This window comes from Eptatretus burgeri, chromosome 8 (assembly GCF_056783735.1).
Source record: "Eptatretus burgeri isolate ZD-2024b chromosome 8, Ebu_testis_v1, whole genome shotgun sequence".
Lineage (NCBI taxonomy): Eukaryota > Metazoa > Chordata > Myxini > Myxiniformes > Myxinidae > Eptatretus > Eptatretus burgeri.
This window is the reverse complement of record NC_140968.1, coordinates 101604142-101616696: the sequence shown is the minus strand read 5'-3', so window position 1 is coordinate 101616696 and position 12555 is coordinate 101604142. Positions and strand designations below refer to the sequence as shown.

At 32.4% G+C, this 12555-nt stretch overlaps 1 protein-coding gene and 1 long non-coding RNA gene across 8 annotated transcripts in view; one reads left to right on the top strand and one right to left on the bottom strand.

Moving 5' to 3' along the window:
• RFWD3 (ring finger and WD repeat domain 3) overlaps nucleotides 1-12555 on the bottom strand; it is a 71840-nt gene that overhangs the window by 24157 nt on the left and 35128 nt on the right. The window lies entirely within an intron of this gene.
• Nucleotides 769-2988, top strand: LOC147022428 (uncharacterized). The gene is made up of 2 exons (XR_015061245.1): nucleotides 769-1079; nucleotides 1176-2988. It is a non-coding gene; the product is annotated as an uncharacterized LOC147022428 (long non-coding RNA).

Here is a 12555-nt window from a genome sequence, read left to right as displayed (position 1 = left end):
ACACGCATATAAATGTTTTGCCAATTGGCAGGTTGGAGTCATTTCTGAGAATCACGAGCTCAGTGTGATGGAGCACGAACCATGTATGTATATATATATATATATACATATATATATATATATATATATATATATATATATATATATATATATACATATATATACATATACATATATATACATATATATACAAGTAGGGTAAGAATACTGATTCTGGCTCACTTTTCCCCATGTAAATGAATGGGGGATTTTCAGCGATTCCCTTTTTTTTCCCTAAAAATAAACCCCCTATTTATCCCAAGGTATATTTATTTGTCTCCCCTTTTAACCTGGAGGTTGAACCTCATTGAATTGAACACCTGGGGGTTGAACAGCTCACTCATTGAACCTATAAAGATTTGTTCATTCTCAAATTCCTTCAATAGTTTAATTTTCTTTGCACAATAATCCCCATCTAAAATATTGACAAACAAAACATTTGAATCTTTATATTTTTTAAGATACCCCTTTTGTGCCATTACGAAATGATAAACTTCTCTTAATGCTCTTGTTTGACCACCTCCTGAGCCACAGGTTATTTTTTTGTTAAGCCCCGCCCACTTTTCTTTAAGCCCCGCCCACTTTTGCTAAGCCCCGCCCACTTTCCACAAGGTATTCAATAAGCCCCGCCCACTTTTCTTTAAGCCCCGCCCACTTTTGCTAAGCCCCGCCCACTTTTCATAAGGTATTTTTCTAAACCACGCCCACTTTTCCTAAGCCCCGCCTACTTTTGCTAAGCCCCGCCCACTCTTACATAATTTCCAGTTCATCTCTGACTCACAAAGAAATCACTAGAAAATTACAGGATGTTATGGTTTTGAAAAATTTCCCAATGAAGGCTTGCCTAGGCTTGCCCAGGGAATTTCCAAAGGAAACCACACCCACCAGTCTTTCTCTATAAAAGCTTCAAACCCAGGCTCCATTTTAAACATTTGTTTTTGCTGGCAATGGTGTGCTGTGTGCTTGTCTGGAACTCTCTGTCTTGTATGGAACTAAACCTTCAAGTTGATGAACTGGATTCAAACCTCTTATCTATTGAGGTAAGATTTTTATTTTACTATTTTCAAACTTTGATTGAAGCATACTCATTTAATAATTAAATAACTTAATTAATACATTATTATTTTCTCTCACAGGAAATTGTATCTGAAATACAAAATGAAAATACTGCTTTTGCTACAACTTGGAGCGAAATTGTTGACTTGGTTGAAGACCTTGTGAGCGACCAAGACCTTGAGTGGGATGACTTTGGTGTTCCTTGGAACTCTCTGTCTTGTATGGAACTAAACCTTCAAGTTGATGAACTGGATTCAAACCTCTTATCTGTTGAGGTAAGATTTTTATTTTCCTATTTTCAAACTTTGATTGAAGCATACTCATTTAATAATTAAATAACTTAATTAATACATTATTATTTTCTCTCACAGGAAATTGTGTCTGAAATACGAAATGAAAATACTGCTTTTGCTACAACTTGGGGCGAAATTGTTGGCTTGGTTGAAGACCTTATGAGCGACCAAGACCCACAGAACGAGTTCGTCCTTGATGACCCAACCAAAGAGTTATACCTTGGAGACCAGCAAAATCCTGAAAAAGAGTTTTACAGCAATAGTACTCATTGTGAGTTATCAAGACAATACCCACTGAACAAGTTATACGTTGATGAGCCAGAATACAAGTTTTACCTTGGAGACTCACAAATTTTGAAAAAAATCAGTAAATGAGTTCTGCCTTGATGGTTTAAATAACTACCTTGGAGACTCAGGAAAAGGGTTCTGCCAAGATGGTTCTAAATATGGGAACTACCTTGGAGACTCACAAATTTTGAAAAAATCAGTAAATGAGTTCTGCCTTGATGGTTTAAATAACTACCTTGGAGACTTGGAAAGTTGGGGTTATTTTGAAAACTTGAAATGCTACCACTCTTTGGGATTTAAACCTATCAAGAAAGTTCTTACTCCCTCTTTCTATGTCATCAAACCTGAAAGCCTTAAAAGACAGAATTGGAAGAAGAGAAAAAAAAAAAAAAACGTAAAATATATATATATATATATATATATATATATATAGGTGGAAATCTCATTTTGAAAAAGACTGTGTTGGGTGAGGATTGAGTTGGGGTTGAGATTTTGAATGTGAGGGTTGGGGTTGAGATTTTGAATGTGAGGGTTGGGACACACACACACATACACATCAACAAACAAAAGTTAAGCCTTGACTATTCAGTTGAGGATTCTGTGTTTGGGGTTCACAGATCTAAGAACGTCCACCCCTTGACACACATTATATACTGTTATACACCTCGGACTTGGCCCTCGAGTGTCCACAACGGTGTATAGTAGGAGGGAGTGAAGCGCCAACCTATTGCTCCCATTGCACACACACACACACACACACACACACACACACACACACACACACACACACACACACACACACACACACACACACACACACACACACACACAAACAAAAGTTAAGCCTTGACTATTCAGTTGAGGATTCTGTGTTTGGGGTTCACAGATCTAAGAACGTCCACCCCTTGACACACATTATATACTTGTACACCTCGGACTTGGCTCTCGAGTGTCCACAAAGGTGTATTATCTGCTTAGTTTTGTCTTTTGTAATTCCTGTGAATAAAATGAACCTAAAATCTCTTCCCCTTCCAAATCATATATTTTATAAGTCCAAGGAACTGTATCTATTACATCAACAATTTTAAAAAGTTCTTTCGTCCATCGTTCAGTAAAACCCTTTTCAAAATGAGATTTCCACCTATATATTCTTACGATATCACCAACTTTGAACTTAGGTTTTCTGACATTAATCTCTTTTTCATATTTTAATTTTGTAAATGTTTCTGATGGTTTCATATTTGTTGACGTGTGAATCGTGTCATTATACTTATCCACAATATCCTGAATAAAAGATGACCATTGTTGTGAACCGAGTTGTGTGAATTTTTTATATAGTCTCTCTTTTAAGGTACGATTAAAACGTTCAACAACAACTGCCTTCCCTTCATTAAAGGTACTGTATAATGTAATACTGTTATTTTTTAGAAAATTCATAAATGTCTTGTTATAAAACTCTCTACCCTCATCAGTCCACAATTTTTTAGGTTTTCTCTTACTTTTATTAAATATCTGTTGAAAAGCTAACATAAGCTAACATAACATAAACATACCTGTTTTGTTTTTTAAAGGGACAACCCACGCATATCTACTCCTCAAATCAATAACGGTTAAAGCATACTTGTACCCCTTATCATTATTGAGTTCAATCAAATCAGCAGACCAGATATAATCAACTTCCTTGGAATAAACTTTCCTTCTCTGAAACTTTGTGAATATTGGTTTATGTAATTCATCAGCTAATTGCTCTTCAGTCTTAATGGCATCATTATAGCCTATAAGTTTTTTGAATTTCCAAGTCCAAGTTTCAATTTAGCACTAATCATCTTCTTCACGATGAACCTATCAACTTTTTCTCTCAAGGTTGGATTTTGTATCAGAGACAAATTATACAACATTTCTCTATCGGCTTCATGCTTTTCTTCCAACGTTGTGGTATTCCCATAATCAATATCGTGTCTCATGCACACTTCATCAACTCTATTGATTGGTTTACTCCAGGATTTAGGATTGTCTGCCTCATCTAATCTTTTATCCAAGTTTGTGCCTGGACCACAGAAAGAATACCCTGGAAGATGTAATTCCCCTGGTATTCCAGTAGTTGTAAATTTACTTCCTGATAAAAACTTTTGTATATCTCCTCCTCGTTTGTGTTTGGAGATAAATTGATTTTTTTGAACCACACACCGAACATATACCTTTTTGTATAACCCTGTTATTTTTACTTTTAATATATGAAATATTTTTAGTATTAGTTTTCTTTTTACATTTGAGACAATAACTCATTTATTTATGTGAAAAATTCCTGCAGAGTGCAAAAACCTTTTTAGTTTCCAACATGCACATTTGAATCTTAATTTTTAAAACATAAAGAATCCTTAGAAATGCCTTCACTCTCTCCTCCATTTATTTAAGAAAAAAAAAAAAATGAAAAACTTGAATTAAAATGAATAGCTTGTCGATGTCAATAGTCTTGTTGAAAGTATTGCAAATAGACTTGTCAATTCTTTGTTTTCCTCTTCAGTGGGTTGAGTTATTTTCTGTAATACCACCAATCTTTTTGAATCTCACTGGTTTCCATATTTTGATATTTATTTTGTCTCGCTCTTTCCACCCTCTCTCTCTTCTCCTTTTCCTCCTTCTCTCTCTTCTCCTTTTCCTCCCTCTCTCTCTTCTCTCTTTCCTCCCTCTCTCTCTCTCTTCTTCTTTTCCCCATTCTCTTTCTTCTCCCTCTCCTCCTTCTCTCTCTTCTCCTTTTCCTCCTCTTCCCTCTCTTCTTCAACTCCTTCCTCATCCCTTACTATCCTTGAATCGCTTACACCCCATAGAATATCATACATATATTCATCAGGATTTCTTGTTATTCCTGTATCCAAAATAATTTTTTTTACAACAGGAAACCAATAAAATTTCTTTTGAATTTCTAAAAGAGCCTTACCTTTTCTTAACCTTATAATTTTTTCATTATTTAACATTCTAATTAAATCTTAAGTTGTCGGTTTATCAACATCAGCATAATGCCAATCTTTTATTGAAAATACCTCATTCTTATGTTGTAGAACATATTTATTAAAATAACGAATACCCTTTTCTTGAAGGTATGCTTGGACACAGAAATGATAATTTTCTTGAAGCCTTCTTGCTGTCATTTATGTATTAGAAATATATGTTAGAATAATATTATGGCACGAAACACCTCCCCATCTTCCCATAGTTAAATCATTTTGTATTTCCTTACTTATTATATATAATCCTGTTTTTTTCTGTTTTCATGAGATAAACAAGGGCAAAACCATTATTATATTTACCCTTATTAAATTCTTTTATTTGTTGTTTACTAATCGTGGCTCCACAAAACTCATTCTCGATACCAAGTGCATAATATTCTTCCTTACGAGACTGATTTAATTGTTCCAGGTCTTCGAGGTTAATTTTAAATGACCAATTATACCCTAAATCATTCATATCATACCCCCATTGTTCAATTCTCATACAAACGATACGCCCTTCTTTATAAAAATTTATTTTAATTCGAACTGTGAATTCTGTATGACCTGGAGATAATATCAACACTTCTGTATCTTTGGAATACACAGCCGTTTTATTTAAGTATATATATATTGTGATAAATCGCTTAATCTCACCAAGTCATTCGCGTCAGTCGGGCTTGGATAATTTTTTAATTTATAAGCATTTTTCATGTTAATATTTTTGTTTATATTATATTTATGTCGTTCAGCCTGTGCCTTTGTATAATAATTTGATAAATCAATATCCAGTTCTTGTGATACACCAAAGATAGAACCATCTTTACCAACATAAGTCATTTATATTAGATTAAAAATAATATCATAAAATTTTTTATTTTTGTTGAGTTGAAATAACACATATAGACATAATTGACCACAACACTTGGAATTTAATTCTTGGACTTGAAATGTTTGATAAACACCATTCTGTAAGAATTTTATGACTTCAACAGGTGGTGGAAGACCAAAACTATCAAAATAATATTTGTCTTGACTATTAAAAATACAAACCCAATGAGAACCGTTCCCATCATTATCTTCTAAGTTCATAATAATATTCTTTGTATGTTTCGGCACATTTGTTAATTCATCTCTCATACAAATAACCACATTATGAATTTTTAATTTCTTACAATATTTGGCAAGTTGTAAATTTGATGTTGTATTCTTTCCAAATTCTTTCAACCACTCATCAATGCTCATTTATTTATTAGAAAGATATAATCCATTACCTCTTTTCGTTAATTTTACACCTGCTTGTGCTATAGAAGAAAGCATATCTCCAACTAACAATCTCGCTTTATCAGGCAGACCTTCAAGTTTTTCAGCAAAATCTACAATTACACCACTTCCACTAATTTGTTTCTCCAACTCTTTGTTATGTCTTTCCAATTCTTTTTGAGCCTGGAGTTGAGCCTTCCTTTCGTTGGCAGTTTTCACCGCTGTTGAAATACCACCCGTCAATGCTCCAACCGCACTTAAACCAGCAAATAAAGGAATTAGAAATGGGAGAAATCCTCCACTCGTCTCTCTTATTGAATATTTTTTCAACATTGGTTTTGTCATTTTAATTTTAAGTGAGCCAGTGTCATTCAAGATTTTAACCTGTTCTCTTGTGAGCAAAACATCAATTCTTACTGCTCCTTTTCTCTGAATTGTATTAACGTTAATCGTACAAGGCTTTTGATTTTGAACACAAGATGATAGTTTATGAAGATTGATTTGATTAACATATACCCCAGTTGGTACTTTGCCACTCATTTATTTAACAAAAAAATTATGTGAGACTAATCATCACACCATTATCTGTATTAATCTGCAATTCTGTTTCTTCCAAAAGCAAACAATATGTATCAACTTCTTCACTCTCTCCTCTTTCAATGTATAGGGAAGTATCCACTCGATTAGACTTTATAGTTTCCTTTTGAGCGCTCAGGTCAAACGCATAGATTGTATACAAACTTTTAAACGCTGTCATATCCAAAATAGGTTCTTTATTTCCATTACTTTCACACACCTTTTGGTAAGACTTGTATGCTTCAGCAAAATCATTTTTTTCCCAATTAATTTCCAATCTATGTCGTGGATAAAATGTTCCATCTCGAGAAACGCGAAGTTGTTTCACCTTAGCATTATCACTCAATGCATTATTCTTATCAGTCGCAGTATCACCATCTGGCTTTTTAAAAATCATCCACAGATATCGTGGCTTTCCTTCCAGAACACCCAAATTCCACGTGTAAGTAGTTTGATTGAGTTTAACGTGTTGACATCTTCTTTTGAGGTATGATACACTGAGTGGTTTCTTTGAGTTAAGTCTTCGATTCAACATCTCTTCTGTTTTAAGATTAGGAGTATATTCACTGATATACCAACTCATCTCCTCAATTACAAATTTATTCTGTTCACCAAAAGCACTACCAACACCAAAAAGCAATCTATTTTCATTATCATTCCTTTGTAGTTGAAATCTAATTTTAAGACCATACAGAACTTTATCATAATCACAAAATCCAAATATACCTTTAAGAGGAACTGCCACAGTAAAACTATTTTCTGCTTTTGTATCATCATTATACATTCCTTTCCTTTGAATATATCCAGGGTCTGTGTTTGTTCCCGTTGACATATCAGGAATAAAACCTTCGACAGACCCCTTTCCCATTCTATCACTGAATGTATAGAGTGTAAATTTCATCATTTCAGATACAGCAGAGACATAATCAACCGCTTCAACTTCTTGTGTTCCAATATACAATCGCACACTATCAAACATTTTCCAGAAGAAATCATTTACAAGTGTAGCGTTTGTGTTATTCCCAGCCTTAGTGAATTTAAATTTACACAACAAGAAACTTTCGGAGAGATTCAAATAGGTTTGTTGATTATTTATTTCAAAACTTTTTGTACCATTTGTATTCCAGTCTGTTCCAGTTATTGCATTTACCTTGAAGTAATCTTCTTTTTTAGTGGAGTTTGAGATAATAATAGTATCATCCAAATCATAGATACTATCAATTGCTTCCATACTTGTATTTATTTAGGAAAAAAGATGTTAAAACTTTTGAAACCCTGATCCAAGTATTTGAATTATTTTCTGTCGTTCTTGGGGGACAACTGAGTTTTACCTTTCTTAATTTCTTTTATTGCTTGTAATTTATGAGATTCCTTCTGAGCATCTTTTATACTCTTTACAGCACCTGCTACATTTCCCACAGCAGAAGCAGTTGAACCAATTAGGTCTTTATGTTTAAGAATAGTTGAACCAATACCCATGAGAGTATCAATTATCCCATCTCCTCTAAATTGATGTCCGACACCCCTTTGTCTCTTAGGTTTATAGTATCCTCTACCAAGATACATACCTTCACCCTTGTAGTACGGGGAAAGGAACATCCCATCCCCTGTAATTATTTTATATTTTCCCAACTCGTGTTTCCTCACAATAACCATCGTATTTATTTATTGAAAAACTTCACGTAGGTGAATTCTGATGGATATAACTTCTCCATTAAAAGAAATCACACGATTATCTTGGTCGGTTATCCTAAAATTTACTCTGTGTATGGTTTTTCCTGACACAGGTAGATAAACCAAATTTTTAGGTTCCATATTGAATTTATAACCAATTGGGGTTGAGTATGCGCTGAATGAAAATATTGTATTTGTTTTTTTTCCATCATTATAAGCACCATCAATCAAATCACAGTGAATTAACACCGAATTTATTCCTGAGGATATTTGAATGACATTATCACTGTAAAACATCCCATTAGTTTCAATCTTTTTTGAGGAGAAACCTAATAACTCTCTAAATGAATTGTCAATTGTGAAATCAACCTTGTAGTTATTTTTAACTTTAATCGTTGATTTTGAAGTATGTTTTTGAATGTTTATAACAATATTTTTTGGTTCATCACCCTGTTCTTTCATAAGACGAGCAATTTCGGAAGATATTTGAGAAATCTCGTATGCTCCGGGTGAGACTGTTATCGTTTTGTATCCACTTCCCGGATTATAACTAAACTTGTCATTTTTCTCGGTTATATTAAATAAGGTATTATAAGTTTCCATGGACAATAAAGATGCCTCATATTCTTTTGTTGTGTCAAGTTGTAGTGGGTATGGGAATGAAGATGTGTGGTCGCTTGTTGTGAAATTAAAACTCAGGATTGTGCTTCTCATCTTATTTAATATGAGATAAAATGTCTTTATATTGAGATTTATTAATTATTTTCATGTTCATCAACTGGTCTAAAATGGCTGATGCTTCATTAAAACAATTGTTATTTCCAGCCTTCTTACTGCCTAACAACAATAACAGTCTATTAACTAATTGCGATGGGTCATTTGGAAGAAAACTAATACCTGAACCAAGGATACTTAAAGCCTGAATAATGTGTTTCTCCTTCTCATTCTTCCTACTTTTACCAGAAAGAATAACCTTATAATTTAGAGTGTTCAGCAAATCAATATATACTCTATCATCATTATTTTCCATATCCAATGGTTTATCAATATACTTTGATTCATCCCTCACAGTTGAACCTTGTCTTCCATCTTTTGTGAGAAGAAACATTAATCTCGGAGTTAGTTTAACAGGGGGTTGAGCAGAACCCAAGAACCTTAATTCATCATTAAATATCAATACCTTTTCTTGAACAAGATGAAATATTGCTGGTTGTTCTGTTGGAATGAGTCCTGCTTTGGTTTTTGAATCCGCTGAATATTCATTGTTTTGAACAGCATTCACAATATAATCAGGGGGTTGATTAATCTCTTCCAGTTGTTGAAATAAACCTTCATCATCATATTCTAATTCTCCTAAATGCTCTAATTCTTCCTCCGTCATTTGACTGAAATCTTTTAACATTTGAAGTTTTTTAGTATATTCTACTGTGGGAACTGTGGAAACATCTTTCATTTTTTCTTGGGAAGTTTTTAAAAGTGGTTTAAAAAATTTCTCTTGTTTTCTTTCAAATACTTCTTCGCCCGTTAGTTTCTGTCTGCGTTTCTTCTTTATGTCTTCCTGCTGTTTTACAACTTTTGAAACCAACTCTTGATGTTCCTTAAATCTTCTTGCTCTTTCTTTTGTATCCATTTATTTATTGTAAAATATCATTTAATGAATTGTAAAGATTAACAGGGAAATTTTCCTTTTCTTCATCATTCAAGTAGATGTGTTCAAATAAATCCTTTTCTTTAAATATTTCATCAAATTCTTTATTAACATTAATGCGAGTTGTAATTTCTTCTTCACTAATACTTGCATCTCTGCTTTTCATACGTTTGCGTTGAGTTTCTTCATCAACATCAAAACCGAATGATAAAATCTTCACTCCGCTCAGATATTTAATAATTTGTCTCGTTCCTTCTGGATTAGTTTCTAATATCCCAACACCACCAGATTTTAGTTTCCTTAACTCACTCTTACAATGTGAATATTTTGTTGTACCAAGAGAAACCTCCTCAAATATTTGTCCTTCATTCCTCAATCGCATATGTTCCTCCACTGAAATATAGTGATAATCTTCACCTTTTACTTCTCCAGGTCTTATTGCTCTAGTTGTTGTTGATACAATGCGTATCACGGGGTGTTTTTTAAGTAAATTTACAATATTCTCATTTGTACTACACAAGAACCTTGATTTATGAAAGTTTTTTCCAGAAGCAGATTTACCCACAAGATTTATAATAATAGTTGTCATTTATATATGTAATTGTTTATAAAACAAAAAATATATCCCTTAATATCTCATCTTGTTTCACAACAATATATTTATATTTTTCAGTTGTGTGCTTCATGTAATCCTCAAATTTCTTTTTACTACATAATGTAGAACAATTATCTCTCCAAAAATTATTGATATCTATTGAATTTAACTTGAATAAAATAAAAGTATTAGCATTGTTTCTGATGGAACGACGAGGAAGTTGAAAGTACGATTGACTAAGATAAATACAATTACAAGAAGAATGTCTCCCTCTTGTGTAGTAGCTGTCCATTACCGTTTGGTTTCTCTCATTAACACAATCATCAAAGATAACGAGGTTCTTTTTGATTTATCCAAATCTTGGGGAGACGGTATATCATCCGTATTATCACTAAGAATACAAGTTATAGGATTTGATTTCTTTTTACATCTCTGTGTATCACAAAATAGTTGAATTATATCTTCAATGTTATAATCATTTAGGTTTTTTTGACGTTTAAATAAACCGATTATATCTTCTTTTTGAAGACCAGCATTAAAACCTTGTGAGAGTAGTTGATACTCTGGTTGAAAACTTCGACTTTGTGAAAATTATTAAATTATCATAATCTAAAAAGTTGGGAGTGAGGAGCATTTTTAAAAGTAAGCAGGTTTTTCCACATCCACTTGAACCAACTATGAGACATCTTAATGAATTTGGGAGATTTTTATGGTTGTTAAATTTTATCTTATTTTCCCAAATAGGTAAAAAATCATTCATTTATATATTTGAAAAACAGGTTATTTAATTTATTATTGGCTTTTTAGAAACTCTATATTTTATCCTAAGTTCAGGTTTAATTTCAAGATAATCCATTATTTTATTTATACAATATCTTGTGTTGATATTTCCCTGAAAATTACATCCATGAATAATATACAACAACAATCCTTTGAACATTTCTCTTATACGTTCAGTTTCTTCCCTTGTAAGGAAAGGTGTGTTATCACCCTCATACTTTACATTCATTTCTCTAATCAATCTTGTAAAGTAATTCATTTTTGGTGTAAATCTAAAAGAATTATTTTCCTTTTTATATTTTTTATTTTCATTAATTAGAAGATAATCACAGAATATACATTGTTTATAGGCTTTTGACTCTGTGTTTAATCCCCGTCTTTCACACGCAGGACAATTCTCAAATTTGTCATATGGAGAATCAGGAAAGTCTAGCATATTTATAAAGTAAAACTTTACTTAAACTGAAATTCATCTATACTTTCAGTTGTATATTACCATCGATATCGATATACTTTTTTTCATTATCAGATTCAACAACAACATTTTTTATATTAAAGGTAATTTTAAAATTATCGTTAACTACTATTGAACGAAATGTCATTTCACCTGATATATTAACATCCTTTATTTCATCAGGATTTACATATTTAGGGTTGTTGAAAAAAATACAAATTTCTCCTTGCATATTACAGATGGTCTTATCTTTTCTTTCTAAAGCTTCATCCATAAGGTTTTTGTTCTTTGATACTTTTTCTTGTTTCATTGCTTTTTCTAGTTTTGAATATATTACTAGAAGGAGAGGAGAAACTTTTGTGAGAGATACTTTAATTGATGTTCTACCAGGTATACTAAAAGCCCTTCCACTGAAGGAAATTGAAGAACTCATATTATTTACCATAATAGTTTTTATCCAATAGTTGTTATATTTATCTTTGTTCAATTTTACATCCTTGACATATTTCTCAGTATCTTTAACAGATGAAGAGATTGATTGAAACTTGTCTTTTGTGTCTTGAAACATTGTATTTATTAAGTGAAAAAGTTGGAGGATAAAATGTTTTTAAGCACAGATTCACCTATAAATTAAACGAAATTTTCATCAAGAAAATTTTAGTTTAAGCAAAGTTTTATTCTATAAATATGGTGAATACAACGTACTGCGATGTTTGTAATCACGAATATAAACATTATAGAAAACACCTCCGAACCAACAAACACACATTTAATCTATTTCATCAAATATCTCCTCTTGAGTTGGAAAGAAAACATTGTGATATCTGTTCAAAGGATGTTTTGAAGAGTAGTTATAATAAACATCTTCAATCACAAAAACACAAGAAAAATGAGTTTAAAGT